The 8,694-nt window shown below is 44.8% G+C and overlaps 1 long non-coding RNA gene across 1 annotated transcript; it reads left to right on the forward strand.

The window, feature by feature from the left end:
• The first annotated feature begins 1,931 nt into the window (after nucleotides 1-1,931).
• On the forward strand, nucleotides 1,932-6,492 carry LOC126989406 (uncharacterized). The gene is made up of 3 exons (XR_007743252.1): nucleotides 1,932-1,999; nucleotides 5,679-5,864; nucleotides 6,053-6,492. It is a non-coding gene; the product is annotated as an uncharacterized LOC126989406 (long non-coding RNA).
• The last annotated feature ends 2,202 nt before the right edge of the window (nucleotides 6,493-8,694 follow it).

Below are 8,694 nucleotides of genomic sequence, written 5' to 3' on the forward strand. Positions count from 1 at the left end.
TCGACACGAACAAGTCAACAGGACCTGACGGTTTGTCACCACGGTTATTAAAAGAGCTTAAACAACAAATACTTCAGCCACTCACTAACATATACAACCAGTCTGTTCAATTGAACAAGGTTCCGGTAGACTGGAAGATGGAGAACGTGACACCGATTTTCAAAAAATGAGACAAAAGCGTCGCATTAAACTACAGGCCCATAAGGTTGACATCAGTGGCAGGAAAAATACTCGAAAAGATTATTAGAGACAAACTTGTCAAGTTTTTAGAACACAATAATGTAATCTCCGACACCCAGCATGGCTTCAGAAACAAGCGCTCCTGCCTAACAAATTTATTAGACTTCTTCCAAGGTATATATAAGAACTGGGATGCCCACATCCCCAGTGATGTTATATACCTGGACTTTCAGAAGCCCTTCGACAAGGTACCGCACGAGCGACTCCTTAAAAAACTGCACTCGGCGGACATTGGAGCCAATCTGATCGCGTGGATAAGAGATTGGCTCACCGGCAGAAAACAACGAGTACTACTAAACGGACAGCCTTCCGATTGGCTTCCAGTCACTAGTGGAGTGCCTCAAGGGTCAGTGCTGGGACCCATTATCTTCAGCATATAATATCAACGACCTCGAATCAGGACTGAACTCAACAATATCGAAATTTGTTGATGACACCAAGATGGGTGGAAAGGCCCACAAAGACCGACTGCGAAATCATTCAGAAAGACCTCAATCACATTATCGAATGGTCAGAAAATGGCAAATGTCCTTTAATGTTGACAAATGCAAAGTCATGCACATTGGGTCCAGAAATAGTATCCACACATACATTATGAATGGGAAACCTCTTCAAGCGATGCAGGAGGAAAAGGATCTTGAGTCACTATCAGCAGTGACCTGAAACACGAGAATCACTGTAAAAAAGCCTACAACAAAGCCAACACTATGCTCGGGTTCATAGCGAGGAACTTCGAGTGTAAAAAGCCAGACGTGATGCTAGCCTTGTATAATTCCATGGTAAGACCGCACCTCGAGTATGCAGTACAGTTTTGGTCTCCTAATTACAGAAAGAACATTGATTTATTATAAAAGACTCAACGACGCGCCACGAAGATGATACCAACCTTAAGGGCTCAACCGTGCGCGGAACGACTCAAGCGACTCAATCTCTTTACATTGGAGAAAAGACGCCTGCGAGGAGATATGATTCAAGTCTTCAAGTATCTGAAAAAAATCAATAACGTCGATTACTCCAAATTCTTTGAACTGCAAACCAACCTAAGAACTACAAATAACGGTTTACCTATTCAGTCTAGTCGATGTAACACAGACATCGGAAGGAGTTTCTTTTCAAACCGAGTCATCCGTCACTGGAACAATCTTCCTTCAGAAGTAGTAAATGCGAATACCATCAACTCCTTCATATATAGAATCGACCGTCACTTCGCTGCGTCAGGAGTGAGCTGAATATTAAGGTGCTTTCATCTGCTCCTCAATATCGAGGTGCTTTTCATCTGCTTCTCAATGTCGAGGTGCTTTTCATCTGCTCCTCAATGTCGAGGTGTTTTTCATCTGCTCCTCAATGTCGAGGTGCTTTCATCTGCTCCCCAGGCCCCAAGTGGCTGTCGAGCAGATTAAATCAACAAAGGGCAACCTCGTAATAAGCCAATAGGCTTTCTGTTCCCTGCATTTCCATGTTTCCATGTTTCCTCCTCCTCCTCCTCGTCCTCATACTGAACAACAACAGCAGCAGCAATAACAACAAACTAATTCTTTACTAACGCACAATTTCAGTCTCGGTTCAAAAGAACTATTCAAACTCACTTTCATTCTTCTCTTCTGTTTTCGAACACAATTAAGGCGATGCGATTCTAGGACACGAGCCACTGAATCCTCCTTTCCTTGAGTCTTTCAGCCAACGTGGTGGTGGCGACACGTGACCTGCCTGTGACCGAGACCTGCCTGTGACCGTGACCTGCCTGAGCTGACCAGTTGTGGTGTGTTACTGAGGATGAGCTGAAGTGTCGTGCTGTGTTGCCGCCGTATTTTTAAACATTTCGTCTCCAAAAAACACATGTATTATAATGCCAGAAGGCTAAGTATGGAATGTACACAGGATCTCAAAAGTAGGTATAAGTATTTAAGTATGGAATGTACATTATGACAAGGCTTTGGGCGTTTTGGGTGTTTCCAGAGGTAGTTTTATGACCCTGGTGGCAGATTGACCTTTCCTCTGTACCATGAACCTAAAATACCACTCTTGAGAACCTGACTGATCTACTTTTGGCCTTTGGAGATATATATGTGAGGCGGAAGCGTCTGAGAAAAACAGATAGTGTTGTGTTGTATTGCCTGGCGTTTGTGTCTCAGGGAAAGGAGTATTTGTTAACGTGATATATGGTATGTGACGAAGATGAGCACCGAGGGCACGCGTAGCTATAACCGGTATGCCCTCAACTTTACCTTTCATTAATGTGTGTTCGTCAATTTGTTCAGTTCAGTTAGTAATAAATTATATAACGGCAAAATATATAGCTACTACACGTCACCTGAGTTGTTTGTTTTGTTATCAGCGGTTTGTTCCATTTCCCACGTGCGCACTGAATGGGACGGTGTGTGCAAACCGGCGAACATAATTATACTCCCTAGGAACATATGGCACGCTTTGACGGATGTTTAGAAAATTGACCCTTTGCTTTCATCCCCTTTCGGCGCCCCGTTGCATAATTTATTGCCCTTCACTCTCGTCCCAGGCTGGTGTAATTTTTAAACCTTTCGGGATGCAGGCACATACATTTAACAATTCTTTCGTAGAATCGGATTGCTTTTCCATGGGTACCTTTGTGACCCCGGTAGTAGTTTAGCTCTTCTTCTGTACCGTGAATCTAAATAAACACTCATTAGAATCTGACTGATCTACTAGTTAATGTGAGGCTGAAGCGCCCCAAGCACATACATTTGACAAGGTTTTCGTAGGACTGGAGGTCATTTCCATGGGTACTTTTATGACCCTGGTGGTAGTTTGATTATTTTTCTGTACTATGAACCTAAAGAAACACTCATTAGAACCTGACTGATAAACTTTTGACCTTTGTAAATAGTTGACGTGAGGCTGAAGCATCTGCGAGAGCCTTTCGAAACAGATTTACCGAGGCTTCGAGGAGTTTCATAATGGTTGTTACCGCCATCAGCCCCGCGAGGAATACGAGAGTCACTACGTTTATCAAAGAATCAGGGATACGTAAGTCACTACAATTTACATCAAAGAGCAATAAATCATTAAGTCACTACCATACATCAAAGAGCAATTTAACCCGCACATCAGAATATGGCAATGGCAAGATATATCATTCAGATCATTCAGAAATATACAGCTATAACTCACGTGTCGGGGTCAATTAATCACTTGTGGGTTCTTTGTTGTGTGACCCTTAACCAAACTCTCCCTGCGAGGAGCTCTTCACCTCTCTGCTGCGCCCTCCTCTCTGCCCTCAAATCAACCAACCACCAGACAGAGGGAGGAATTCGGCTGACGCGGAAACCCTGCGTCAGCAGTCTGCATCTACCCCTTCCGAGTGTTGACATCGTGGTGCGGCCATCTGGTCTCACTTATACCCATTAATGGGATTCAGCCTGCTCGCACCGGCTCGCAAGAACCTGTTCTTGGAATTTATTTAATCCCGAGAACCGGTTGTTACTGTTAGTTTAAATCAGGGGTTCTTAATTTTTCCCCCATGAACACCTACTTATAACTTATTTTGGTAAACCCCTCATATATTTGTTACTGGCTTTTGATAGTCAAAAACACGACTAAAACCAGATTTGATGTCGGGTAGAGCCGAACACGGGTTCAAGACCAATGTGGCATCACCGATTCGAACGAGAGCGCCGTTACAAAGGCTACACCGACAGCAACCGCTGCCAGCTCAATTTGTTTACTTGAATTACTTCTCCCTCACGGCAACCAGCTGTCATCCGCCTCACCTGTGCCTTCCTGAAGAAGACAGGCCAGCTGTCACGCCTGTGATAACCTCATAGGACTTCCCCAGGACTCATAATGATCTTCAGATATTCGCGTCCCTGACAACAACAACAACAACAGCAACAACAACATATCTGCAGACACCACTGTAGCTGGTAGGATTTTTTATTCTATTTTTGAGAGGCTGTAGCTATTATTTTATGTAGTCACGCATCACGACATCAGGAATTGTGATCTTAAATATATCAAAATCACTTTGATAACAGTTTGAATATATAAATATGCCATATAGAGTATAGGCATAGAGCCGAGACACAAAATATTTATTGAAAGTAGAATGTGCGTGGATTTAACCATATCAGTATGGTTTGCTTCTAGAGACTGAGATAGTGAGAGAACGTGTTGTCAGCGAGTACTGGAGTGAGAAAACTTGTTCTTAAAAGAATTGAATCCCACCACTGCTTATACCATCTCGCACCACTGCTTTGCAGTAGTCCCCATCTTTACTCTTAGAATCCTCCCTATCCACCCTCTACATCGTCCTTTATATGTATGTACCACATTACACATCTTGTAAGCAGTCATACTCAGCCTTAGCGCACTAATAACCTTTGTCCGCCTTCGGGCGGCAGCAATGAGGATCAACTACTTCACTCCTGCGTGCTCTGCGTCATGGTGACTTGATGATTTACACGTTGCACTTCATGATCGATAGCATATTTGACTTGTTGCGCGTGAGCCCTGGGCCATATTCTTAAAACATTTCGGCGCCCAAGCACACATATTTGACAAGGTTTTCGTAGGAGTTTGTGGCATTATTTGGAGTAGTTTTATGACCCTGGTGGTAGTCTGACCCTTCCTCTGTACCGTGAATCTAAATAAAACAGTCATGAGAACCCGATTTGTCTCCTTTTTGGCCTTTGGAAATAGTTGACGTGAGAGGTGGAAGCGTCTGAGCATACCAGCCGTGGGAGGCGTGGGTGGATGGGCAGGGGGAGGCCCCATCTTTCGTAACGTATTATCAAATGCTTTCGGCTTCCACAATAATTTCCCAAGGCCACAAGGAGATAAATTCGGTTATCATGAGACTGACTGATTGTTGGTTTATTGTTGCAAAGTCACAGGGAGAAGGGAGTAACCTGGCAATACATAGTGTGATGGTACAACTGGGTTTTTTTTTCAATTTTATGATGCAGAAGCCTTGTCAAACTTTCACTAATGCTCATACAACTACTTATTGAAATACCACAACGACCTATGCGAAAGCCTTGTTAAATGTGTGTGTGTGTGTGTGTGTGTGTGTGTGTGTGTGTGTGTGTGTGTGTGTGTGTGTGTGTGTGTGTGTGTAAGTCACGAAATGTTTGAGACTTTGACCCTAGTTTCATATCCTTAAGCCCAATCTTCGACTTAATTTTGCATGGGTCAGCTTGGGGTTATATTTTGAAACGCGTCCAAGGATATTTTTGACACGGCTTTCGTAGGAGTTGTTGTGGGCATTTGCATGAGTGGTTTTATGACTCTGGTTGTGGTTTGACCCTTCTTCTGTACCGTGAACCTAATGAAACACTCATTAGAACCCGAATGATCTCCGTTTTGTCCACTGGAAAGAGTTGATGTGAGAGCTGGATACTTTTGGGAATACGGATCTTTTACTTTGAATATCTTTATATTTTACTTTATTTTCTCTACCCCAGGATGAAAATAATAGTGACGGTGATGGTGGTGATGGTGATGGTGGCGTTGACGGAAGCGATGGAAAAGGAAAAGAAAAATGAAGAAGGAAATGGCGGAGGCTCTGGCGATGATGGTTTCCTAATGGCCACGTCAAAAGAGGGTCGACTGCACTACGATTTACTGTTGAGGGGAGCACAAACGCCCAGGTGAGAAGAAAACACACACACACACACACACACACACACACACACACACACACACACACACACACACACACACACACACAGCTGTCCTCAGAGTTCTATTAGTTGACTGGTATTCGTGACTCACATTCCACACTTCAACCTCTTTTTTGTTCTCTTCTTTCATGTTTGCGTCGGTCGGCGTTGGTCAGCGACTTGTCTGCGTCCTGTCGGCGTCGTGTCTTCGTTGGTCGGTGTCGGTCGGCGTTATGTCTGCGTCCTCGTCGTCGTCAGCTCCATTCTTTATCGTTCTTTATCGTCTTTTCCTTCTATATTCTGATTTACTTCCTTCCTTTTATCCCTCCCCTTCCTTCCTTGTCTTATCTTCCTTCCCGCTCTATCCTTTCCTTTCCATTTCTTTCTCTTCCTTTTCTTTTCTTTCCTCTCAATTTCTTTACGCTCCTTCTCTTCTTTCCCTCACCATGCTATCCCTTTCCTTTTCTATCCTTCTCCTTTGTATTACCTTACCTTCTCATCCATACTCCTTCCTACCCCCTCCCCTCCCCTCCCTTCCTTTCCATTTCCTTCCCCTCAACTCCATTCCATATATCCTTCTCCCATCCCTTAGCCACGGATCCTGCTACCAGTCGGCGCTGAAGGACCTGTGTGAAGGCATTTTCTTGTGTTCGTGCTTTTTACGTCGCGGCCTGTGCGCCGGTAGGCTTCTTCCCGGTGGGGCCTGATGGTCGGCCAAGGCTTCTTTCCGGTGGGGCCTGATGGTCGGCCCAGCCCGTTCTGGCGCAGGCGAGTGTTTATAGGGGCGCCATCATGTGTTGGCTCATGCCGCATCCCCGGGACTCATCTTTGAGCCTCTCTTTGGAGAGATTATCTAGAGCCCAGGTTGATGGGTGGTCTTTAGGCCAGCATGTTGGTAGTCTTAGGCCACTCGGCGGTGACTGAAAAACCTCAGCTGTGCGGCGGCCAGGATTCAAACCCGTGTCCATCCTAGAGCTCCTGAACGCGGGGCCGTCACGCTAACCCCTCAGCCACCGCCTGTGTGAAGGCTGCTCCACGTTGGACGATAAGGTGAGGCTGCGACCTTTCTTGCACTTTAAGTCGACGCTAGTCTGTGCCAGGAGTTTGTTTCACATAAGCGGGTGGTGAAGTCACAGCTGTCAAAGGATAGAAATCCCACCTGATGAGGATACGAAACGTTAATGTCACGGCATAAAAGGTAAGAAACACTAAAATCACTGCATCTGACGGAAGTGGTGGGCACGATTCCGCTAATCCGCTAACCGCTGATTAGCGAAGCTAACTTTTTCGTCAGCTGATTAGCGTTTTCGCTAACTTTGGAAACAGTTAGCGGACTAATTACCTTCCCCTAAGTGTAGTTCCTCCTCCACTAACTTAAGTCCACTAAAAAATCATATAGGTTTGGTCTTGTCCGTTGTGGGCAGATGCAACACCAGTTGAGCCATATGGCGCAACAATTCCAGTTCTTCCACTTTTGGGTAAATCACGCCTTAAAGTAGGGCAATTGGACAATTATTAGGGAGACTTTTTTGGTATTTTAAGGTAGTGCATCTTCCATTTCCAACTCGTCGAACTCTGTTTTCAATAACAAGAACTCGATATCGTAAATTTGCGGGAAATCTTGGGTAAATCATACGGATTTAGGATAAACTGGAGGCTTCTTTATCTTCGTGTTGCTTGTTGGGCTCTTTATTGAGCTCAGCTGCGACGTTGTCAGCGTGTAGTCGCTTTCAATATTGTCGCCTTGTTTATCGTTATTTACGCCATGGAAGGTGAACAGAGTGATGACGTTTTTGTTCCACCTGAGGATGCTGACCCTGTTAGGGAGCCGGCAACAGCTGTGGGTGAGGCGGAGGACACTCAAGCTGACGTCAAGGAGTCCCAGAAGTTCCAGAACCCGTGGCCCCACCTGGAGAAGCACTTTGTCCTTAAATAAAGAGGTACGACGAACGCCAATGTCTTGCACTTCCGGTGCGTCATGTACCAACACAAGGAGGCCATCATTAATGGACAGACCGACGATAAATCCATATATAAAAAAAGTTAGCAGTTAGCGTTAGCTTCCGCTAATTTCTTTATCAATTTAGCGGCTTAGCGTAAGCGAAGCTAACCTTTTAGTTGGTGTATTACCAGTTAGCGAAGCTAACTTTTCGGTTAGCGGTGCCCACCACTGCTATAGGTACTATACTTCACAGTATACCAGTTTGTTCCTCTTTAACACTCGTGAGAATCAGAAAAATCTCCTTTGTGGCCATGGGTAATAATTGTAATGAGAGCCGAAAGCGACTGAGATACGGCCCGGGGCTTTGAGTCTGAACTAAGCCCCGTATTCTCAGACGATGTCGGCTCCCACAGCGATCATAAACAAAGAATATCAGTCGGGTTCTCATAAGTGTTTTTTTATCTTCACATTCATGGTACAGAAGCCTTCTCAAACTATCACCAGGCTCATGAAAATACCCATGGAGATACAGATACCACAACCTCTCTCTCTCTCTCTCTCTCCCTCGCCGGCTACGTAAACTTTTGGGATCAATTTTATGGCATGAGGAGTCTATTTCAGAAACATGGACTCCATTTGTCAGCAGTCGGAGCGGCAGGATTTGGGAGACTACTTCACGGCGCTGTTCGAGACTTTAGAGCAAAAAACGAGTCGCGCGTTCACACCCCGCCCACTTAAATATAAATAGTTGTCATGCGGCCAGCACTTCACTAAATCCTAAAACAACTAACAACTCCGTTTCTCGAGTTATAACAAAAGACAACTTAAGGGTTCTTAGCTTTAACGTTCGAGGCTTAAGAAAAAAGATCGATGAAT

Source organism: Eriocheir sinensis, unplaced genomic scaffold, assembly GCF_024679095.1.
Source record: "Eriocheir sinensis breed Jianghai 21 unplaced genomic scaffold, ASM2467909v1 Scaffold1154, whole genome shotgun sequence".
Classification (NCBI taxonomy): Eukaryota; Metazoa; Arthropoda; class Malacostraca; order Decapoda; family Varunidae; genus Eriocheir; species Eriocheir sinensis.